The sequence below is a fragment of the Mustela nivalis genome (assembly GCF_964662115.1).
Source record: "Mustela nivalis genome assembly, chromosome: 1".
Classification (NCBI taxonomy): domain Eukaryota; kingdom Metazoa; phylum Chordata; class Mammalia; order Carnivora; family Mustelidae; genus Mustela; species Mustela nivalis.
The window spans coordinates 204,280,921-204,304,655 of record NC_139020.1 but is presented as its reverse complement, the minus strand read 5'-3'; the positions used below and the strand labels follow the sequence as shown (position 1 = coordinate 204,304,655).

Here is a 23,735-nt window from a genome sequence, read left to right as displayed (position 1 = left end):
AGAGATAAAACTATTCTTTAGCTATGACTGTTTCCACAACTGCCTCAACATTCAACACCGTAACACTACCTATGCTGTGTAGACTTTCCAAGTCAGCCACCAGTCACAGGGGTCATGAAGGGGGGCACTGGCCTAAGGAACACGCAATACAGCTGAAGCTCAACCCTGGTAGACCCTGCCCACCCCAAAGAGCCAGCCTGTTAAAGGAAGCTGTGCCACGTCTGAACTCCAACTGCAGCCTCAGAGTGCTCTGGTACCTACACAAAATGCGTCCCTGCCACCTCAGGGTACCTGGCACATGACAGAAGCTCAAGAATTCTAGACAGGTATGTTCATTCTCTCTCACAGATATGTTCATTGTTGCTTGCACATATACCATTCTAACACTTTTTTTAAAAAGATTTTATTGGGGCACCAGGGTGGCTCAGTGGGTTGGAGCCTCTACCTTTGGCTCAAGTCATGATCTCGGGGTCCTGGGATCAAGCCCCGCATCGGGGCTCTCTGCTCAGCCAGGAGCCTGCTTCTGCACCCCCCCCACCCTCTCTGTGATCTCTGTCAAATAAATAAATAAAATCTAAAAAACAAAAACAAAAACAAAACAAAACAAAAAACAGCAGAAGGGGTGGGAGCCGGGAGAGTAGCAGAGGGAGAGAGACAAATGGACCCCAGGCTGAGTTCAGAGCCCAATGCAGGGCTCAAATCTTGCAACCCTGATATCATGACCTGAGCCAAAATCAAGAGTCAGACACTTTACTAACTAAGCTCCCAGGCACCCCCGACACTCTAGATTTCTTTGAATATACTAGACCTTCCCTGTCTGGAATATCAATCAACCCTGTTCCCCACAGCACCCCATCCTGTCAAACCCCTCTCCTTCAAAAAGCCTTCCCTGAATCCCTACCCCAACACACATACACCAAGTCTGCCTTTCATGGTCTTCTCAAGGATTCCTGCGGCCAGATTTTGTCTCATCACAATCACAGGATCCACTCAATGCTGAGAAACTCGATGTTTTCCCCCAAAGATCTGGACCGAGGCAGGAGTATCCCTTCTTACCACCCCTTTTCAACTTTGTCCTGGAAGTCCTAATGAATTAAGAAAAAGAAATTAAAGAGATACAGACTAGAAAGGAAGGAATAAAACTTTTTATGTGCAGATGACAGGACTGTCTATGTAGAGAACCCCAAAGAATCAAAAATCACCTGGAACTAAGAAGCAATTATAGCAAGGCTGCAAGATACAAGGCCCTATTCACTAGCAATGAAAAATTGGAATTTGAAACTGGGAGCAACCACAACATCCACCAAACTATGATGGTGTGTGCTCCTTTTCTTCCAAGTTCATACTGTTATTACTATCATCAAGTCAGCACCTGGCAGGTTGAAAGGTCCCAATAAATGTTTTAAAGAAAGCCAGAAACCGACCATAAATGCCAGTCACACAAAGTTGTAAGTCTACAACAGAGACCCACTAACCCCAGAAAGAGGGCAGGACACCTGCAGATGAGCCAATGTGTCTTTAGACAGCAGTAATGTAGAGTATGTCATGGCTGCTAAAGTCAACAGATAGCCCAGGGAATCAGCACAGGAGGGAGGTGGCACCCCAGTGGTCTCCTGACCTTTCAACTGCACAAGCTCTGGCTCCTGAAGCAGTGGCACTCTGCTCAACCTCAGGCTTTAAATTTAAGATTTAAAATTCCAAGGGACTAAAGGAAGACTAACTTATTCTCAAATCCTCTGAAAATCTACTTAACAAAGGAGGTATACTGACAGAGGCTTCTCTAATCTGGAGAACAACTCATTTCTCTCTGGTTCTCTACACACATGACCCCTTTTGCCTCCCTTTCACAGGGAGAAGCCTTTGATGGTGGTGACACTTCCCCTCTGTAAATCCTGTACTTCAGATCCAGCAAGACCGTGGTTCAGATCATGTCCAGATGACCCTGGGCAAGCACCTCAGCCCAAGGCCCTTCTTCTTGTAGGGTATCTACCTTGTGTTTTTGTAAGGACTGAAAAAAAAAAAAAGAAAAAGGCAGTTGGCAAAACTTCTAGCAGATGATTTTTTTTTTAAAAGTCAAGAAAAATCAGCGCCTTCCCTTCCCACACACAAACAGGTAATGTCAAGACTTAAAACAGTAACAGCCCCTGGTTACATTCTCACAATCTTGACAAAGGTTGCCACAGCGTGGCAACCAGTATGGCACTTTGACAGGTCAGAAAGACCAAGGAAACCTGTCACTCTCCTGTGATGAGGCCGCAAAGGCTGTGAGGCCTTCCCAAGTTGTTGGTTAAGCAGTTCTAAGCACTGAGAGCATTATTACCCTTTTCTGTTGTTAAACATAGATCAGGTAGAATATATTACTCCCTCATCTTCACATCTTGCACACACAACACAGAGAAGAATGTACAGCCCCTCAATTATGCCTTCACAAAATTTGTAAACAGCTCTGTGGGGGGCTTCCTTCGCTTAAGTTTTTTACTCATCAAAACCTAACACACACAACAACAACAAAAAAAAATAATAAAAAATAATAATAAAAACCTAACACACTCCCACACCTTCCTTTGCTTTGTCTGCCCAACAAGTACAAGAAACTTTCTATTTGGATACTCAGTAGCCCTCTTTTAGAGCATATTGACTTTTCATCTACTTTTTGATCTCTGCCTTTGCACGTGGCTCAGGTCTAGTGGGAAATGCCCCACCTGCTGACAAGGGGAATACAGATGTGGGCTCCCATTAGGAGTGTCCTTATTTCCTGTCTGAGGCTTGCCCTTATCATAGGGGATGATGTAAGAGGCAGAAAGCAGCATTTCAACTGGAAATCAAAGATGGAATGTTAACAGGAGAACAGAAGGGCCCAGCTCAACCCAAACACCTTGGACTCCCCCAAGGGACCAGCAGCAGGGAGAGAGGGGGGCTGTTTGCATGTCTCCATCCCCAATCCCAATCAGGCCTTTCTGCAATCTCATCTTTAAGATGAAAGTGAAGCACAATAGGAACTTTGTTACAACCAGTGTTGTTAGTTGGGAGAGAATCACTATGAGCTGCAACAGGACAGGAGGCACCTGGTTACTCGACAGCCAACAACTATAGTAAAGGTTTCTTTATGCTTGCCCTATACAAGCAGCAGAGCAAAGGAACCCCAGACAAGCCAACATACTCACAACCCAGTCAATCTGAACTCCATTATTAAGCCCTGGTTATTGATGGACTCTGCAAAACACACAAACATGGGACACAGGTACAAGTCCACAACAGAAATACATACTGTAAGCACTACTGAAGTATTTGGTTCATTTCTGCCTGAATCCTGGCTAAGTTTGTAAGGAAACTGTGGATAATTCAAAGGGCTATTCAAAACAAACAAACAAAAACAAACCTGCAAAATGTTTTCCTGGCATTCTTAGCATAAAAGCCTGTGGTCATTATTCCTCTCCCTACTTCCACCTCTCACCAACACCCCCCCCCCCCGCCCAGAAAAAGGAATGAAAGTACACTTCTATACAGCTTCCCTAACAGCTGTGAACTAAACCAAAATTACAACAATCTAATTCCTACAACCAGAGAATCAGCTTAAAAGAACAAAGGCCACATCAGTCACCCCTAGTTAAATATACAATCCACACGAGGTCTTAGCAAAGAAAACGGGTCCCACGATGCTAAGAGATCCCAAGCAGTCCAGGCTAATGTCCTAGAATGCCAGCACCTGGGTGACTGCTGGCACATCACTATGTCGCCTTTATGGGTGGTGCCCTGTGCAGTGTAGCAACAGCTGCCTTCTGCCGGCACGGAGCTGTTCCTTGTCTCAGGGAACAACAAACACTTGCAGACACAGACATCTGGGGAGCAAATGTGCTCAGCTACCACAGCTACCTGCATGAATACCTGAGGTTCTAGCCTGACACTGCTCACTAGTGATCCACATGCCTGTCTTACAGCATCTTATTAGAAGGTGATTATGCAGGCCCCTGAGTGGCTCAGTCATTAAGCATCTGCCTTCAGGTCCTCAGATGAAGCCCCATATCAGGCTCCCTGCTCAGCAGGAAGCCTGCTTCTCCCTCTCCCACTCCCCTGCTTGTGTTCTCTCTCTCATTCTCTCTCGCTGTGTCTCTGTCAAATAAATAAAATCTTTTTAAAAAATTATGCATGAATGAGCAGTGTCCCCCCATATTTTTAAAAGAATCTTCCCCTCAGAGAGTTCTGCAACTTTCACTAAGCCACAATTCTTTTGCAGTGATACATGTGTTCAGTCAGCAGTCAACTCAGAGTCCCTTAGCAGAAGTGGGGGATGGGAGGGTGAGAGACACCTGGGGTGTATCCAGGTTTGGCCAATCCCAGGTAAAAAAAAGCAATTTGGGGATTACCTGTAAAAGATGCGCTAACCTCAGAATTCCCAATATAGACAGATGTAGAGAAGCAAATGGGACAGGGACACATTTCCAGGACTCCTTTGGTGGCCCAACATGAGTGCCCTCCGTGGCACACCATCAATGTTTTCTCCTTCCTGCAGCAACTCAAAAACAGGACCCAACATTCTGGTGCTATCTGTGCTTATGGCAAGTGGCCACCCACTTCTGCATCTCATCCACCAAGGATCATAAGCAAAAAAACGACCTGACTGCTGCTCTGCTAAGAGCTTGTAAAGTGGAGGCTCTCATTTCTGGCTGCAAAGAGAATTTTGGGGGGAGCTTGTTTTAAAAACGCATGTGTGGAGCTGGGAGTGGGAAGAGGAGCTGACTACCAAGAGGCACAAGGAGAATTTGGGGGGATGCTAGAAATACTGTTTCTTACTGTGGTAGTGCATTTGTCAGAGTGAGTTTTACAGCGAAGTTAAGAGAATGAATAAACAAATATACCACAACTGGGCCCCACCCACTCAGACCTGCTGCCCTGCGAGGAGGGCAGACACAGACCTGCAAGTGCTGAACAAGAAGAGGAACAGTCTGGTCTGAACACCAAGCACCAGAGCTGAGCTGGGAGACACAGGCCACCCTTAAGCTCTGACTCCTCATCTGTGAACTAGTGCTTCACAGGGGATACCCTCAGGGCTGCCCCATGGATTAGCAGGCTTAAAAAGGGTGCCTGACATATATGAAGTGCTCGGTGTTGTTCAATCAGTTATCAAAGGACAAGGGAGAAAGAACCCAAATAGTCTATTTTCTGAAACTGAAACTCACCTTTATAGACTGAGCCTCCTACAAAATCAGAGCTCCTCAAACACTGCTGAACAGCTAAGTGTTTAAAAGTACTTTTCTGAAAGGAAAACTCTAGTTGAAGGTAAAGAATGGGTTCTGTGACTTGTGGTTTATATTTAAGACAGAAAAGCAGCAAGATTAACAATCTTAAGAGTAACAAAAATCCTTGTGGGCTGTACAACCACAGCATTTCCTGCACTCCCATCAACTGAGGAAAAGGACTACTCCTAACTCAGAGCAGGGGGGAAATTGATAACTCAGCTCTTCCAGAGAGTTTAAAGTACAGTTCATTAATCTTTTGAGACAACTAACTTATGGTGACACACAAAGCTACAGGGTAGAATAATTTTTCAAACTAAATGCTTCCTAGAAGGCCTTGGCTCAATTTTAAAGTTTTGGTTGAATCTCAAAACTAGTAAAGGGAGGGGCAGGAGCAGGTGAGGCAGCCCCTAGACAATGAAGTGTCAGAGAAGTAAGCAATTCCCTCCTGGCCAAGAGCAGAACATCTTCAGGTTCAGAGGGCATTTTTACCTGCAGAATGAGGTCTTCTCATTAAAACATTTCACTGTCCTTACAATAAAATGTAACAAAGCCACAAGTAGGGAAAAGGTCACCCCATATTGTAACACCTAATTCTGGCCACCTGGGTGGCTCAGTCAATTAAGTGTCTGCTTTCAGCTCAGGTCATGATCTCAGAGTCCCGGGATCAAGTTCACCGCATCAGGCTCCCTGCACAGTGGGGAGTCTGCTTCTTCCTCTACCCTTCCCCCCTGCTCATGAACTCTAATAAATAAATAAAATCTTGGGGGGGGGGAGAGTAGTAACACGCATTTTCATGTGTAGAAGCACACAGGATTACCCACAATTAATATTCTCCTCACATCCTGTGTTCTTGTGTTGATGGGATCTGTATACAGACCCGTCGTCACCTTTAACAGTGAAGGGACAGCCACTGCTACCCATCACAAGGCCAAAGCTCATGAACCACACCCAACTGTTTTAAATTGAGATTATTTCCAGTTTTCCAATGTGGAGATTACAGAGTTGAAAGGGATCAAGAAACATTTGATGGTTTATTATTACATGCCGTCAGTGGCCCCCTCCGTAGGTGTATGATAAAGCCCCTGGTCAAAATGCCAGTGAGAACACCAGCAGAGCCTAACAGGACAGTAACTACTGCACAAATTCCATAAGCAGGCGTTAGAATCAATGCTTTTCGATCTCCCAAAGCCCTCATTTTGACATCTGACCTCCCAGAACATACGAAGGCATGCCCACGTCTGAACACTCCTGCACACTCAATGTCAGTCACTAAACAAGCTCCACTCAAGGCCCAAATCTCCTGGTTAGGAAAGTATCTTGGACCCAGGCTTGTGACTGCACTAGGAACCTAGGAAACAGTCATTTCTAGAATGCATCAGATATCACACCAATTAGCTCTGATACTGACTGAGCACCTGCCTGAATCAGCCAAGCTTTGCATACAGCTGAACATTCTCCAAGCTAGCCAGTGCCCTGCCAGAGATTTGCTGAGCAGCCAAACCCAGGCTGGCCACAATGCTTGTAGCGGCTGGCAGGCAATGTATAAGAAACAACTTTCCCAGTTAAGTGCCAACTTTCCCTGAGTGTCCACATGCTTAGGGAATGCAGATGGACTGAGACCAATGAGCAATTACTGAATGCTCACTGTGGCTCAGGCCCAGTGTGCTAGTATGCTGTATCCCACATGCCATGAGAACCTTGCACAGGTAAGGACCAAGATCTAACAGAAGAGGATGCTAAGGCTAGAAATGGCATTCATTCATTTGTGGTCACAAAGCCTGCACAACTTCTCACCCTGTACCCAGAAATCATTTCCTGATGAATTAAGGGCATACATTTGAAAATAAAAACCTTACAACTTTTATAAAAACAATACAGAGTATTTTTCAGGTAGTGTTCTTTCCACTAATTGTAAAAACAAAGATTTATATATTCACCCATGTTAATATTAACATCTCCTGTTTGTCCAAAGACTACGAGGCGGCGGCGGCGGGGGGGGGGGGGGGGGGTGGGTACTAAACTAGGGAAAAATATTTGCAAAAAAATCTATCCACAGGGGCGCCTGGGTTGCTCAGTGAGTTAAGCCGCTGCCTTCGGCTCAGGTCATGATCTCAGGGTCCTTGGATCGAGCCCCACATCGGGCTCTCTGCTCAGCGGGGAGCCTGCTTCCCCCCTCTCTCTGCCTGCCCTCTCTGCCTACTTGTGATCTCTATCAAATAAATAAATAAAATCTTTAAAAAAAAATCTATCCACAGAGATCCAGTACTCATACTCTATAAACAACTTCTGCAAATCAATTTAAAAAAATAAATATGCTAGGGGCATCTGGTGGCTCAGTTGGTTAAGCATGGGACTCTTGATCTCAGCTCCGGCGAGAATCTCACCGTGCTGAGATCGAGCCCCATGTCCAGCTCTGCACTGGGCACAGAGCCTGCTTAGGATTCACACTCACCCTGCCTCTGCCCCTACCCCACCCACTTGGCTAGTGCAGGCACATACTTGCTCAAAATAAATAAATAAATAAATAAGCTAGCAGAAAATGAGCAAAAATCAGAAACAGGCATTTTCAACAACATTGAATATACACAAGAAAATGCTCAGTCTTAAAATTAACAAGTCATGGGCGCCTGGGTGGCTCAGTTGGTTAAGCAACTGCCTTCGGCTCCAGTCACGGTCCCGGAGTCCCAGCATCGAGTCCTGCATCGGGCTCCCAGCTCCATGGGGAGTCTGCTTCTCCCTCTGACCTTCTCGCCTCTCATGCTCTCTCTCACTGTCTCTCCTTCAAATAAATAAATAAAATCTTTAATAAAATAAAATAAAATTAACAAGTCAGGAAACAATAAATGTTGATGAGGATGTGGAGAAAGGTGAACCCTTTTACACTGCTGGTGGGAATGCAAGCTGGTCCACCCACTCTGGGAAACAGTAGGGAGACTCCTCAAAAAGTTAAAAATAGGGATGCCTGGATGGCTCAGTCGGTTAAGCCACTGCCTTCAGCTCACATCATGATCCCAGGGTCCTAGGATTGAATTTCACATTGGGCTCCTTGCTGGGCAGGGAGCCTGCTTCTCTCTCAGCCTCTACCTGCCACTCTGCCTGCTTGAGTGCACACGTGCGCACTCTCTCTCTTCCCCCCTGACAGATAAATTTAAAAAATAAAAAATAATTTTTTTTTAAAGTTAAAAATAGAGCTACTCCAGGACCCAGCAATTACATTACTAAGTATTTACACAAAGGATACAAACATAGTAATCCCAAGGGCCACCTGCCCCCACCAATGTTTACAGCAGAAATGACCACAATAGCCAAACTATGGAGAGGCCAGATGTCACTGGACAGATATTCGAACAGATAAAGATGTGGTGTACAGGGACGCCTGGGTGGCTCAGTTGGTTAAGCAGCTGCCTTCGGCTCAGGTCATGATCCCAGCGTCCTGGGATCGAGTCCCACATCGGGCTCCTTGCTCAGCAGGGAGCCTGCTTTTCCCTCTGCCTCTGCCTGCCATTCTGTCTGCCTGTGCTTGCTCTCTCCCCCTCTCTCCCTCTGAAAAATAAATAAAATCTTAAAAAAAAAATGTTTAAAAAAAAAAGATGTGGTGTACATACAGACACAAAGGAATACTATTTATCATAAAGAATGAAACCTTGCCATTGGCAATGATGTGGAACTAGAGGATATTATGCTAAGCAAAATAAGTCAATCAGATAAAGAATTATCATATGATTTCACTCATATAGGGAACGTAAGAAAACAGGATCACAGGGGAAGAGAGGGGAAATAACATGAAATCAGAGACAGAGACAAACCTTGAGACTCTTTTTTTTTTTTTAAAGATTTTATTTATTTATTTGACAGAGAGAAATCACAAGTAGGCAGAGAGGCAGAGAGAGAGAGAGAGAGAGAGGGAAGCAGGCTCCCTGCTGAGCAGAGAGCCCGATGCGGGCCTCGATCCCAGGACCCTGAGATCATGACCTGAGCTGAAGGCAGCGGCTTAACCCACTGAGCCACCCAGGCGCCCGAGACTCTTAACTATAGGAAACAAACAGGGTTGCTGGAGGGGAGGTGGGGGGGAATGGGTGAACTAGGTGCTGGGCATTAAGGAAGGCATGTGATGTGATAAGCACTGGGTGTCATATGCAACTGATAAATCACTGAACTCTATCTCTGAAACTAGTAATACACTACATGTTAATTTAAATAAAGTTAAATTTTAAAAAAAGATGCCCAGCCTCATTAATCTTCATTTCCCTGATAACTGAAGCCACAATGACATTTTTGTACCCATCAAGACTGGTAAACTATAAGAAGTCCATTAATGCCAATGTTTGTGAAAATGTGGTTCAACATTTTAGGATGTGGCCAGGTAAACTGATGGAACCGTTTCCAAAAATCATTTGGTATTAAGGTATCCCTGATGATCCAGTTAATTCCACTCCTGGCACTTACTGAAACACTTGTACACAGGTCTCAAGTGCATGTCTGTATGCAGAAGAACGCTCAGAGCAACAATGCTTTCTAATGACACCAATTCCACCCTCCCTTCCCCCTTCAGTACAAATAAATCTAAAGGGAGCACCTGCCCGACTCAGTTGGTTGAGCTCTTGATCATGGGGCTGGGAATCTTAAACCCTTGTCGGGGGGGTAGAACTTGCTTAAAAACAAAATCTTAAAATCAATCAATCTATCTGAGCACCCAAATGTTCACCAATATGAGAACCAATCATGATACATTCACACTCTGGTGAAAATGAAGGAGACATAGCTGCCACAAATGCACGAACTTAAATGAGGAAGTGACAGAACCCTGCAAATAATGTGTTGGCATGGGTAATAAAGCTGATAAACAGTAAGACAAAGCAATGTACTCTTTAGAGGTAATATGCAACTGAGACCACAGTGAAAAAGGATGGTGACTTCAAAATTCAGGATGGGCAAGGAAATAAGGTAGGGAAAGCATACACAAAGCAAACTCAACTGAACTGGTCAAGCTGGAAGACAGCAATTAGAATCAATCAGGTTTCAAGTGCAAATCACTGCATCTTTAATCATGTATGACTGAATCCACAGCACCTTCTACATCAGAGCATGTTCCCTCTGCTGTGCCTCCCGGCAGGAGCTTTTTACTAACACTAGAGCTACCTGATCCCAGACTTGAGGGAGGTGGGGTTTTTGTTACCCCCTTTTACTGTCTGTAGGGAAACAGAGGCTCAAAGGTTAAGCAGACTGTCCGAGATCGCTACCCATTTCTTCAAATGCCAGTGAGTGTACATTTTCAGTTTTAACACCACTAGTCACAGCTCATCTATTTACCTCCTTAAGTGGTTCATTCCATTTTCAGCATGCTCTACTGGCTAACATAAAACACAACAGAGATAAACAGAACATCTGTTAAGCATGAAATAAAACGCTGAGTGACTAGCTCATTCTGGTACCAGGACAAGAGAATGCCAATTGCTGTTAAATAGTAAAGAGTGACTTCAGCTGTTAAATAGTAAAGAGTGACTTCAAGATTATGGCTGGTTTCAAAACCTGGGAGGCACAGTCTGCTTAAGATTCCTGATGAATCAAGCCCTCATCCTCTGCCCTGGACCAGAAGCTCATCTTACAGAGAGTGAGATGGGTTCTGAGATAAATCTTTAGCCTCAGGTACACATGCACACCTGTGAGTAAAAACTGGAAGGGAGAATGTGGACTGGGACCCTTACCTGAAGACATCAACACTCTATTACCAAAAAGATCAATTAAGGTTATCACTAGGAAAAAAAGTTCACAGAAATAAGTTCCACAATACAACTTAAAATTCAACCTCTTAACAATACCATGCATTCAGATCTGCATACAGTGTCTTGTTACTGGCATGTCACATGATAAGACTCATCTGGGCAGAAATATCCTGCAAGAACACCAGAAAACAATTCCTTATCCTGCAACTGCTGCTTATCCAGAAGATCAAAACGAAGAGAGTCAGAGGTAAAAGCTGAAACTTCTTCAATTCTGCTGGGTTGAAAGGAATTTGTTACAATCAGAAAGACAGATAACAACAAGTGTTGACAAAGATGTAGGGAAACTGGAACCTTCATACACTGATGACAGGAATGTAAAAATAGGGGAGTGACTTTGGAAAGCAGTCCGCAGTTCCTGGAAAGATTAAACAGTTACCATAGAAGGAGGAAGTTTCACCCTTAGCTATAAAATCAAAGGGAAGAAAAACAGGTCTACACAAAATCTTGCATGTGAAACTTCATAGCAGCGTTTTTCATAAGAATCAAAAAGCAGAAACGGACATGTACATGAACTGATGAATGAATGGTCCCATTTGCAAAAATGGGACCAGATTTTCCGAGAAAGGAAAAATCAAAATCTCAGCTGCTTCCTTTTGGGGAAGCAAGCTGTCTAGTTCATCTATCCTGAGGCTCTGTGCTCGCATTCCAAGGACAGGTGGCATGTGGTGCTTCTTGCACTGGGCAGGAGGGAGGATGAAGCAATCCAAGTTGTCCAGGAATGAGTCACAGGACACTGAATGCATGGAAAAGCAGAGCCTGCCAAGACTGGACACTGGAAACACTTCTCACCTCTGCTACATCTATGTGATCATGAGTTGGTAAGGGCCACCCCATTTAAAGGATTTCAAAAGTTAGGCTGCTCTAGTCACATTCTGAGGCAATGCGTAGAGAAATGTTAAGCTACAGCGAGTCTGTGAGCCTTTTCAGGATTAGACTGGCTGAAATGAAAATATGAGGCAAGCTACTTGCCATGGAAAATGTCATTAGTGGGTTGGGCTGAGAAGCCATGGCTGTGGGATAACTGACAGGATAAGACCCTAAAAAGGGGTAGAGTCCACTGCATTTGCAACCAGTCACATGTTTTCTTTTAGGGTGCCCTAAAAGATACCTTGCTGGACAGGTGACCCCAGCTGCACCATCTCCCTTCTTGTACCTTTGTGTCTACCTTTCACAGCCGCCAAATAAAAACCCTCCAATCCCAGATCAGTTTCAGCATGCAAACAGGACATGGCAATTTTGTAGCGGTTTTCTGTATCCAACTTCTAAATTGAAACCCATGTTCAGGGACACCTCAGTGGCTCAGTCAGTTAAGCCTCCCCCTTCCGATCACGTCAAGATCCCAGGGTCCTGGGTCCTTGGGCTCCTTGCCCAGCAGGGAGCCTGCCTCTACCCGTGCTTGTGTGCTTGCTCTCTCTCTCTGACAAAAAAATGAAATCTTAAAAAAAAAAAAAGAAAGAAATCTGTGTTTAAAAGTATCCAAGTGGCTATTTGTAAACCCAGGTGCATTCAGGTTCATTTCATTGCAGCACTATCCCTAATAAGCCAAGAAGGGGAAGCAATCCCAAAGTCAATTAACATATGACTGGATTAAGAAAATGTGTAAGTATGTACAATAGGATATTTTCTGCCTTAAAAAAGGAAATCCTCTCATATGTGACAACATGGAAGACATTTGCTAAGTGAAGCAAGGAAAGACAAATAGCATGATTCCACTTATGTGAGGTATCTAAAATAGTCGAACTCTTAGAAACAGAAAGTAGCATATGTGGTTGCCAAGGAGCTGGAGGGAAGTTGGAAAGAGAGTTTTTAAACGGATATAGTTTCAGTTTTGCAAGATGAAAAAGTTCTAGAGATCTACTGCACAATAACATGTATATACTTAAAAACATTAAGATAAAACTTTTTTTTTAAAGACTTTATTTATTTGACAGACATAGATCACAAGTAAGCAGAGACACAGGCAGAGAGAGAGAGGAGGAAGCAGGCTCCCTGCTGAGTAGAAAGCCCGATGCGGGGCTGCGGGGCTCGATCCCAGGACCCTGTGATCATGACCTGAGCCGAAGGCAGAGGCTTTAACCCACTGAGCCACCCAGGTGCCCCAAGATGATACTTTTATATGTTTTTGACTAATGGGGGCCGATGGCTTCACCAGATTCCTGAACTCAGATATGGAGATCAGACTGTCTCTCACAGGACTGGTGAAGTGTCAAATGGTATGCAACAGAAAATATGTGCTCAATAAACTCTATTAATCATAGTATTAATAAAAGTGAATGTTATGATTTGGTATTAACTTTGCACATCTCACAGAATAAACCCAATAGGCCTTGAGGTCTAGTCTGCAGGACACTAGCACAAACTCTGTGGGCAGGCTTGATCCATCTGGTTCAGTTGATTCAATCCAGGCAGACCACCACTGGCACTTTCTATAACCACAGCTGACTTCAGTCACTGCTTCAGCCTTTGTTCACATTCTCCACATCCAAAGATAATGAGTCAAATGCACCAGCCCTCCCCAAAATCTCTGCTCACAAAATGGGGAAGGAGGGAATGAAACGAAAGATGTCAGATAAAGCAAATTCCAAGGAGGAGTAAGAAATTTTCTAGGCCACAAAAACAGAAGGCCAGAGACTGAAGGATACCATATTTAACCTAGGTAACTGGCATTCACTCCACAATGGATAGTTTAAAAAAACAAAACAAAACTTAAAACTTTTCTTAAGCCGATGAAGCTTAATTCTCCATATGAGTTCTCAGGCTATACAGGCTTGGCTTTCTCTAGCCTGGGACCTTGCTGGGACTCCATTCCCAGCCTTCTGTGGGAATGGGAGCAAGGTATTTGCCATTTCCCACAAATCAGGATCCAGTTCCTGACTGTCCTCTCACTCTAAATGTAGCCCCAGGCCCCTCCTCTTCTCTCTCCACACAGCCCAAAGAAGACCTCGCCCACCCTCCCAGCAATACCCAAAGTCACTTCTGGCCTAGGCCTGCCCCAGCATTCCAGAACCAAAATTCACCTGCCTACAAGGCAGTTTCAACCACAAGCACCAGTGAACTAAAATAAGCCTATCTTCTCTAAAACCTGTCAAATCAGGCACACTTGCCATGGGGTGAGAGTGGCTACCATGCTGGATGGTAACTCAGAAAGCAGATTTTCCATTACTGCAGGAAGTTCCAAGGATACCACTGCTTTACAAACTAGGTAGGTCAGAGCACCTGGCTGGCTCAGTCGGAAGAGCATGAGACTTTTGATCTCAGGGTTGTGAGTTCAAGCCCCCATGGTGGATGTGAAGCAAGCTTTTTAAAAAACAAACAAAAACAAACTTGGTAGGTCACTGTAAACTAAGATCCAAACTGGACCCTGAAAGATGGGGAGTAAGGGGGTGTCTAGAAAAAGCAAAGAACCAAAGACATGGGACAACAATCCGCCACTGAAGCTAGAGCTTGGAGTACCACAGGATGGGAGTCTGGGTTTTAGAGCAACAGGAGAATTTTGCTGCAATAAATCTATTACATTTTGATCATATTCCAACCAGCTTACTAGTCTAGTTTTTTAGTTTTGCATGAAGCCTGTTTAACCACTTCTATCACTTTCTCTTGACTGGATTTTTCTCACAGCTACTCAGAGCCAAACTCTTACTCAATGACATCATTTGTGATCTTACAAAGTAAAAGACAGGTCTTAAAAGTAAAATGATCGATTTCTTCAAGACACTTTTATTAAATAAATTACCACCTTTCTAGCACTGAGCCACTGCCCACCACTGGACATATTAGGACCCCTTAAACACTTGCCTCACTCTGCCCCTCAGACATGCTTTAATTGTACATGGCATACATAGAAAATACCTTTATTAACCAATGAATCTTCACTGCACACACAGAATACAGCACAGCAACTGATTACCTAGTAAGTCCTACACACACCCTGGCAGAATTTGGCCTGTTTGCTTCAGGCAGGAAATTCCCTTTAAACAAGAGTCCCTAAGTGGGAAATAAGCGCCCATGAGCAGGAACTCAACTGCACCCTATAGTAAGCAGCACTTTGAGACAGACTCACCAGAATCCTAAGAGATCATCCAGATCACACCCCTGCTTTAACAAGCCTGGTGCACACAGGCTAAAAATGAAGTTTATTCCAGCCCAAACTCCCTTTTCTGTATACAGACTTTCTCTAGAGTAACAAGGAAAAAATGGAGGTGAAGGGGCACCTGGGTGGCTCAGTAGGTTAAGGCCTCTGCCTTCGGCTCAGGTCGTGATCTCAAGGTCCTGGAATGGAGCCCCACATCGGGCTCTCTGCTTGATGGGGAGCCTGCTTCCTCCTCTCTCTCCGCCTGCCTCTCTGCCTACTTGTGATCTGTCAAATAAATAAATAAAATCTTAAAAAAAAAAAAAATACACACATGCACACACATACTGGAAAAAAAAGGGAGGGGAAACCAAATCGAGACAGGTGAAGTTTAATTCCACTCTTGCGAATTTCTTCCAGACTCCTCAGTAGAGTGACACAGCATTTAGTGACCAGATGCCCAGATGAAAAGGAGATCTGCCCAGAGTAAAAAACCCCCCTCTGACTATTCCCCATCCTGATGAGTGCCTCCAAGGTACAGATGCTTGCTTGCAAAACAGTCCAGATCTCCATCCAAGCCTCAGCTGTCCTCAGATGGACCAGCCAAAATGCCAGCTTCTTTCCTATGCTCACAGCTGGAAGCTCTCTCTTCCTTCAGAGTGGCTGGCCCATACTTCTCAGAAAGCACTCCCGCAGTCTACCTTGTGCCCACTGTGTACCATCCCAACCATCTACACATGACAGATTGCCTCCTTCCACAGCTTGTAAAATAGAAATCAAGAGCATGTAGGAGATACCTGGCTGGCTCAGTCAGTGGAACATGCAACTCTTGATCTCCAAGTTATTAAGTTCAAGCCCCATGCTGGGTGTAGAGAATTACTTAAAAATAAAATCCTGGGGCGGGGGGGGGGGGGGAGGAGGCAGGGAGCGAGCAAGCACGTGCATGGGCTCTGGAGCCAGGCGCTGCCACTTGCCAGCTCCATGCCCTTGCATCTCTGCTCAAGGGATGAGCTCTCTGGGCGTCATCTTCCTTTTACAAAACAGAGAGAATACTAGCACCCAGTTAGTAAGGTCGTTTTGTGAAGACTTAAGGAAAACATAGGAGGCTTTCTCAGAAATCTAGCACCTGGGCCACAGTAACCACTCAACTACTCACTAAAACAGAGTGCTCATAAACATATGCTCAAGCTTCCCATCTGTGGAAACAGTGAGAAAGAAGAGACCCACACTGCAGCTCCATATATTAAGGCTGACAGCCAGCCAGGTGACTCATGTTTGACTTCACCATTTCAAAAAAGGCAAGCAGTACTAGAGGGAGGGAAAAGAAACGAAACAAAACAAAAACAAAAGAACAATACAAAACAAAACACACCAAAAATACCTTAGTTCAGAAAATATAGTTCTACCCTTAAGAAAAAACCTTTTCACAAACAGCTACGGGTCAAAGACAAGCACTGCCTCAAGGCGAACAGAGGGAATGTGGGGGTCTGGAAAGCAAGCAGAAAGAGCCACGGACCAGGAAGGACATTCAGCCCTCACAAGTACAAGAGAAGGATGCTCACACAGGGTTCCCAAAGCAAACAGGCCTGCCGATGTCCTCAGAGAGGACCCTGAGGATAGGCCAACTGAATTACAGGCTGCATGTGCTGCAACTCCAAAGGGCTCCAACACTGATAACTCAAAACTGCATTGCTGGGATTACAAAGATGCATGTTACGATTCTGAAATAGATGAACACAAAGGTGGTGGTATTTCCAGACAGCTAATCTGTCAGTTCAATTGTTTCCAAGTGTCAAAAGGAAAACAAATGAAGACACATACCATGACTTTCTTACTTAGCAGCTTTTTATAACTGAACGAACTTGAGCACCAAGTAATTTTCAACCAAGATTATAAATGAAAACAACCTACACACGGATGGCGCCACCTTTTACAAAACTCTTCCAAGGGGGCGCCTGGGTGGCTCAGTGGGTTGAGCCTCTGCCTTCGGCTCAGGTCACAATCTTAGGGTCCTGGGATTGAGCCCCACATCAGGCTCTCTGCTAGGCAGGGAGCCTGCTCCCCCGCCCCCCTGCCTGCCTCTCTGCCTATTTGTAATCTCGGTCAAATAAAATCTTAAAAACAAACAAACAAAAAAACCTTAAAACTCTTCCAGGTGCCCTATCTTGCTTCTCTTAATTAGAGAACAGAATGGGGAAACTGCTCAAGCGACAAAAATCATGCCCATACAGTAAGACTGTAATTCAACTGAGCAGAGCAATGGGATTAATTAGAGCCAACACCAACAGTAAATGAAAAGGTAAACTATCCATCAGCACCTAACAAGTTTAATCTTTGAATTTTAGAGATTAAGGAGTAACAGAGTTTTTAATACGCACTATTCTTAGAAGTAACAGGAGTTCTTTTCCATCCTCCAACAACTCTGCCCCAATTACAGAAGTATGAATTATTCAAGTTTATGGTATTGTGTTTCCTATTCCTTCCACCACACAGGGATGTGGGGAGAGAGAGCGGCGTGCACCGTGCTCCACACCTGGAGGAACATGTTATGTTCATATTCCTGAACTAAGCATTATGCTGAAGAATACTTTGCCATCCCACAAGTTCTATCTCCCTCCGCGTGTAGTTCTAGAGCATGCATGAAGAGGAGACACTAAATCACAAGAGGGACTCACAGCCATTATTCTAAGTCTACCCACATCCAACACCACCAAATGACAGACTAACTAATGGCCTGCTGGGTTACGTTCTGGAGCAAAAGCTCCAGGCCAACACCCAACCCTGGAGACAGTTTTACCAACAGTGGCAACTGCACTGAACAAAAACCTCTCCTCTTCTGCAGTCGCGGACAGGCCCATTCTGACATTCCTCAACCCCAGAAAAGAAAACAAGCTGGGAAAGAGAGGTACACAGGGGTCTTGGGTAGGTTTGTACCACTGCTAACTCTCATGCTAACAGCTCTATAACACCCTCTGGAGGATTTTACAAGGAAAGACCAAAATGGGCGCTTCACACCATTTCCACATCATATATTTGTAAATGTCTCCAAAAGCAGGCTGCATGTAAAAAGGAAAGTCTTCAAAACCACCAAGAGCCTTTTAATTAACATAATAATAAATTCATTCTCAAATTAAAGCTCATGAAATTCATTTTAGTACATGCTTCTTGGATTGGCTCTGGTTCATGAGAACCATCTCCACAAATGTACAATGTTCACGCATAAGCATTTTTTCCAAGAGAAAGGACCCACAGCATTTGTCACATTTTTTAAAGATTTTATTTATTTATTTGATAGAGTGAAACAGCGAGAGAGGGAGCACAAGCAGGGGAGTGGGAGAGGGAGAAGCAGGCTTCCTGCCAAGCAGGGAGCCCCATGTGGGGCTCAAACCCAGGACCCTGGGATCATGACCTGAGCTGAAGGCAGATGGTTTTAACAACTGAGCCACCCAGGCACCCCAGCATTCGTCACATTCTTAAGATGACCTCTGACCTCCCCTCAAGTTAAGAACTGAAGCTCTGGGGCACCTGGGTGGCTCAGTCAGTTGGGTGGCTGCCTTTGGTTTGGTGATGCCAGGATCTCTTGGGATCAAGCCCCACGTTGGGCTCCTAGCTGGGTGGAAAGCCTGGTTCTCCCTCTCCCTCTGCCTGCCAGCGGCTCCCCTGCTGTGCTCTCTGTCAGCTAAATAATATAAAATCTTTAAAAATATATTAAAAAAAAAGAAAGACCTGAGGATCTAGTGAGAAGCAGGGCTGGTCTCATCCTTGGCCACTGGATCCTCAATTATTCCAAGGCTCTTAAAGGACTGAATAAATCCAACAGCAAGAACTGTAGGAAAATGATTACTCTAGCAATGCTTAACACTTGTTTTTGATTATGGAAATCTGAGCAGGCATTCTGTAATACTAGAGGAATGCCAAGCAGCAGACTTTACAAGAACTCAAGTACAGAAACAGCTTAGCAAATGGCAAAATTACAACTGTAGTTTTCACAGGCATGGACGAAAGATGAACCCAGTCTACTGAAATGCTCTCCATTACAATTTTATTCATGTAAGTGTTTACTGAAACTTATGTACCTGGTCTATTTTCCAACTCTTGCCCTGTGCTCCCTCCATGTACAACCCCATCTCACCCTTTTGCTTCCTGAGGGCTTTTTCTCTGGCCAAACTGGACCCTATCATCACTGGTGACCTGAGTCATCTCACTCCTCTCAAAGAGACATTGAGACTTGGCTTAACGCCTCTCACAGCTCCCCAGAGTGGCTCCCTCTGTACCCAGCACCTAGCAAAATAAACCATTTCATCCTCTACAAAAGGATTTGAAATACATGATCCATAACCACCTTCTCTTTACCCTTTTCTTGAGTTACGAGAGTCACTCTAAGCGGATCTGAGTTCTGATTTATGACTTAGCATGGAAAATTAGCTTCCCTCTCAGCCATTCAAAATTTCCTGCTTCCAGTTAAGGGGCACACCACTTCTAGTGAAAAGACAGACTGCTCAACCCAAGTATTTCACCTAGCATGCCTCATAATGATGAGCAAGGTGCTGCTGGGGTGAGCAAGCAGAAGGCAGAGATGGGTACAGGTCTCATGCCTGAGGCACGGTCGTTTGGCATTCCCATTCTGCATACAGTCAGTGATGGGCAATGATCCAAGTCAGAGTCTTCTGCCATCAGACAGCACTACTGGGGAAGACTCAATCTTGACCCTGAGATCAGAATATCAGAGAAAGGTAACAAGCTCTGATGTCCCTGTTTGAGACCCACTCGACTTCTTGTCACATCAGCCAACAAATTTCCCTTTTAATAGTTTTACATTAGTTACTTATACCAGAAATACCTAACCAATAAAACTATTTCCAAAGACGAGGGAGACAAACCATAAGTGACTCTTAATCTCACAAAACAAACTGAGGGTTGTTGGGGAAAGGGGGGTTGGGAGAAGGGGGATGGGGTTATGGACACTGGGGAGGATATGCGCTTTGGTGAGTGCGGTGAAGTGTGTAAACCTGGCGATTCACAGACCTGTACCCCTGGGGATAAAAATATATGTTTATAAAAAATAAAAAATTAAAAACAAACAAACAAACAAAAAAAACTATTTCCAAAGACAAAGAGAGAGCGAGATATCTTAATTAGAAAGTTGGAAGGAGGGGCGCCTGAGTGGCTCAGTGGGTTAAGCCGCTGCCTTCAGCTCAGGTCATGATCAGGGTCCTGGGATGGAGCCCGGCATCAGGCTCCTTGCTCAGCGGGGAGCCTGCTTCTCTCTCTGCCTCTGCCTGCCTGTGATCTCTGTCTCTCTCTCTCTGTCAAATAAATAAATAAAACCTTTAAAAAAAAAAAAAAGTTGGAAGGAGTGTTTCTAAGAATAAAGGACAGATAGTCTGCCTCACACACTTCAAGTGATAAAAGGCCCCAAATGGAATCACTTGCGCTAAGCTCCACAGTCACCAAACTGAGACTTAATAACTAATTATGGTTTCAACTTCTCCCAGGAGTGGAATTTTAAACCAGTCAATCTGGAATTACTTGGTCAACACTAGTGAGGTAATCTGCCCAACTGACCCCAGCCCCTAAAGGAAGGTGACCTTGCCTAAAACAATCTGCTCTTCACTGTCTGTAACTTCCTCATCCTGCCCCCTTCTGCCTATAAAACCTTTTCACTAACACAGCTCTTTAGAGCTCTTTTGTATTTACTAGGTGAGATGATGCTCAATTCATGAATCATCAAATAAAGTCAACTAAGATCTTTAAAATTAACTGTTGAATTTTTTTAATACACACACACTCTCTTTATATACCTGTTTTGCCTGTGGCAGACTACTTGACAACCTTAACCAATACATGCTTCCTCAACTCCCCCACCCACTCCAGCCCCTACAGAGAGGGCTCAGCAAGCAGTGGGTACAAGAAAGACACTGAAGAGCAATGCAATTCACCTGCTACTAGAAAGTATACGCAGGGTTCACCCTCAGACAAGTGGGGAAGAAACAGACTGCAATACGGTTAAGAGGAAAAACTACCATCAAGGTACCTACAGTTACAAGTTGAATGGTATCTAAAACAATGTTATTTAACACTGTTCTGACAGGACCCACAATAAGATACTCGTTTTACCATGTACACAACATTACATATAGTCCAAGTACAGATTTTATGAAATACTCTTCAATGTGTGACACCCTTTGACATTTCATTTTTCCCCCTAAATAATGTCTGCAACCCTTAAGTTGGGGGGGGGGGCGGATAAAAAACAAGAATGACTTTCTTTTAAAATCTAAATTCTGGCCGAAGTTGTCTGGAGCCCAAACCTATTACCCTCTTTTACACGAGAAACCAGACTTAAGAGTGTAGGGGACTGGTCCAATGCAAGTACAGTGTGCCCCTGTACCTGGTTCTCATGCATGCACATACACACACGGACAGACAGACACACACACACTGTGCTGGCAGGTTCCATACTCCATACAATTCTGTTTACACCCTCACATTAACAATCTGCTCCCGCCAAATATAGGTTTCCTCAAAAACAGTAGAAAACGTTTCAGCTGTAAAATCCCTAAATTGATCTCACTCTCTTCCTTTCTCTTTATTCTTAAAACACAAAACAATCTCAAAGGCCAATTTGCCCACAGATGTATATGTGTTATGGCCTGGGGTAGGACAAATGCGTACATCAGCCACTTACAAAGACATAGGAATTACTAATTCCTGTTCCTGGAAACTGCACAATACCAAGCCCAACACCTCTCCCCTGGCACTGCTTTCACAGTGCGTCAGTGCCTCCTAACTTGACAGCAACAAGAAACAAATAAGGACTTTGAGCCTTAGAGAGAACCAAGACAAGGAAGGTGACCACTTTCAAAGTAGAGTATGGACAGCTTTTCTCAAAGTCCTTAAGGCAGAGCAAAGCAAGCACTCCCTTCAGACGCCACTCAAACGGAATAAAATACAGACCCCTCCCCTCCTCTGTACCTTCTGGCCAACCGCCAGTGCTCAGGTATACAGATTCCATCTTACAAATAAGGAAACTGAGGTTTAGAGAGATTATGTAAATCACCTGAGGACAAGACCAAAAGGGTACAGGGCTCGGACCGAACCTTGACAGTGGTCTCCACAGTTGTCCCTCACCAGTGATACAGCTCCAACAAGCCTGCTCTCCACAGCCCAAAGACCTAGAAGTTCCTACACTGGGTAGAACAGGCCAATACTTGTCAAGAAAAAGATCACAGAATAGCCTATACTTAGGATGAACTAAAAAAAGTCTTTGTAAGTATGTCACAGATCAAAACGAACAGCATATTCATTCAAGCACTCTTAATCTGCAGTTAAATGCTCAGATTTGCCTGATCTCTGAAAGTTATTTTCCAAATGGGTTTAACACAAAAAATATCCCCATATGTCACTGGTCCTCATGGTCCCTAGTAACGGTGACTGACGTCAACTGGTTCATTGGGTCAACAAGGCCCAAAGTCCCTTAGTAGGACCTCAGCCTCCCAACCAGAAACTCCACTTTCCTGGCCCATCCAGCTGCCTGTCTCTCTTCCAGGGGGAGACTGATTTGTGACACAAACCTTCTTGGAGATCGGAATCCTTCTATCACACCAAGATGTCAACACAATTCAGATTACAGCCAAAAATGGTAGGGAAAGATGCTGTGCTTGTGCTCTGGAAAAACTTTAGTCCACCAATGACTTCTGGCACCATGGCCATTGCCTTTATTCATATAACAAAGTTTTAATGAAATAGGAAAGTTATATTTCAGGCCTGAAAATACACCAGGCTACATTTCCCTGCTACATCACTTCCCTAAACTCTGCAGCCAACATCCCAGAATGGATGCCCCCAAACCACTAAATTTCCCTTAATCCCATTAGCATCCCTTTTAATCTCAATATGAGATAAAAACAAATCCTCACGTTCAAAACAAAACAAAACAAAACAACAACAACAAAAAAAAACCCCAAATCCCCACTTTAAATCACCTCCTCCGCTGGTGTCCATGCACCGTTTACTTGGGAGAAAGGCACAACACAAAGGGGATTCTTCTTAAAAGGCACCTGGCAGACCTTGGTGTCACCTGGTGACATGATTTCTAGGATTACCAGCTGGTGTACTTCCTAGCCTTGAATAGCTCTACTCTCATACCTGGCTATCTCTTCCCACTTTCATTTTTCACCCTGGGCAATAATAGGAAGTAAGCAGCTAACCTTGAAAGGGAATCACCTCATTTTACCCTCAGATGAAAAAAGTGAAATTTGTGGGAGGTAGAGAGACAAGCTGAAGGCCACGCAGGTGGCAGCAGGGCCAGGACTCAAACCAGGATCTGTGTCATACTGGTGTTATCAGTCTTTGGAGCAAGCTAGCAAATATGAGACAGATCAGATGTCAAGAGGCTACACAAACCCTCCCCAGTACCCTTCCCCAGAGCATTCAGATAACACTGGGTTCCTATCACAGTATCAGGAATTCTGAGACTTGATTTCAAGAAACAAAGTCCAACTCTGGCAGGAGAGAGTAGAAAGGTCAATCAGCAAGATGTGGAGACATAACTGCTTCTCAGAAGCCTTCAGAACACACTCAAGAGGACATTTTGTTTTGATCCAATTGCTTTTTATGGGGAAAAAAATGTTAAAAACCTCACCT

General features: G+C 44.3%; 1 protein-coding gene across 5 annotated transcripts in view; it reads right to left on the bottom strand.

The window, feature by feature from the left end:
• The window catches only part of BRD4 (bromodomain containing 4), a gene marked incomplete at its 3' end in the record, with an annotated part of 96,234 nt that overhangs the window by 66,896 nt on the left and 5,603 nt on the right, over positions 1–23,735 (bottom strand). The window lies entirely within an intron of this gene.